This window comes from Dipodomys merriami, unplaced genomic scaffold, assembly GCF_024711535.1.
Source record: "Dipodomys merriami isolate MVZ:Mamm:240054 unplaced genomic scaffold, mDipMer1.0.p SCAF_26, whole genome shotgun sequence".
NCBI lineage: Eukaryota > Metazoa > Chordata > Mammalia > Rodentia > Heteromyidae > Dipodomys > Dipodomys merriami.
This window is the reverse complement of record NW_027204048.1, coordinates 17,210,609-17,212,188: the sequence shown is the minus strand read 5'-3', so window position 1 is coordinate 17,212,188 and position 1,580 is coordinate 17,210,609. Positions and strand designations below refer to the sequence as shown.

At 53.2% G+C, this 1,580-nt stretch overlaps 1 pseudogene; it reads right to left on the bottom strand.

Moving 5' to 3' along the window:
• Positions 1-233: 233 nt before the first annotated feature.
• LOC138836848 (enhancer of rudimentary homolog pseudogene) lies at positions 234-1,094 on the bottom strand (annotated as a pseudogene).
• Between the last annotated feature and the right edge of the window lie 486 nt (positions 1,095-1,580).

Genomic DNA, 1,580 nt, shown 5'->3' with positions numbered 1-1,580 from the left:
TATGCACGTCAGTCAAACTCTCTTCAGTCAGTAGAAGTAAAGATGCCCATCTTGGGAGCCACCTCCGTCTCATGGGGAAAGCCCGTCTGTCCTAAGCGGCTCCAAGCTGATTCACAGAGGAACGAAAAGAAGACAAAACCTTTGTTTATCTATACATCAATAAAGAACGTTTATTTACTCTGCACTAAGGGCATATAACGGCACCCCAAAACCCCCCAGGCCCCCACCCCCCATTCACACACACACACACACACACACACACGGCCTCTGCAGGGGTTTGCTGGCCGCATGCTAGAAAGCAGATCAAGAAACTGGGACCAACGCGGACTGACAAAAGAACAACTTCCATCTAAATTAGGAAAACACAGAAACAGAAAAGCAGAAGGGCCATTGGGTGTTCCCGCGGATGAGATCCTCCCCGTGCCATTTAATTCACTCATTCCATCTTAACTCCCGTGAAACACGACAGAAACAGGCTGGGACAGTAACGCTGCACACGCCTGTATCCCAACCCCCAACAGCCCCAGAGCCCTGGGCGCGGGGGTGGCCAGCTCAGTTGCTCCCCGGCCTTTGGGCCTGCGCGCGAAGCAGGGCGTAGATCTTCCCCTTGATCCAGTCTTTATTGTAAGGCTGGTAGGTCTGGGTGTCCGCTCGGTACACCAGGCAGCTGAGGTCCGCCAGGTGGTCGATGAAGTCAAACAGCTGGCTGATGTCGTAGGTGATGGAGGGGCAGTTGGGGCTCATCCTCTTCAAGTGCTCCTCGTACATCTTGCAGACGCCCTCCATACATCCATCCACCGAGTCGTAGTCGGCGTACGTTCTGCCCTCCGGCCTCTTGGATGGCTGGACCAGCAGGATGGTGTGAAACTCCAGGTCTGAGAACACATCTGCAGGAGGGCGCTGGGCCGACGGCTTCCCTTCCATGCCTACAGGGGAGGCATGGTTTGCTGGTTTGGCTCCTTGTCCCCGATTCTCAGCCTGCGTGCTGTTTCCTTGGGGGGAGCAGGGACTGGGGCTGGGGGGCTGGATGCTACCTGGGCGTTAACCATCCCAGGACCCAAAGGCGTTGCTCCTGACCTCACCACCATCCGCGAGGCTCAGCCACAACGCCACCAACTGCCAGTCTAAGAATCCTGTCTCCCTGGGAGGGGTGTCTGCTCCGCTGCTCAGCCGCATCCTTCCCTGGCATGGCGCTTCTGAGGACTGAGTGTCCATCGCTGCATCCCATTGTCTCCATGCACACAGGCAGCCAGAGTTCTTCTTCTAATGACAGGGCAGGCCTCCTAAGTTGATCTCCTAGTGAATAACTTACTCCATCACCTCCCTTCTTCGCCTGCTCCACCTGAAGCCCCAGAATCTTAAACGAAATCAAATAGTTTTGTCAAAAAGATGCTTTCTTTTCTTTACACACACACACACACACATTTGGTTCCACTTCATTGGAATTTATCTTCAAAGAGCAAATGTCATCTCGACTCTATTTCTAATCATCTCCGTGGAACTTTGAGAGTGAGTGAATGATTTTGATGTACATCCAACTCAAGCTGCATAATATACTGTTCTATGGGCTCTTCCATCTG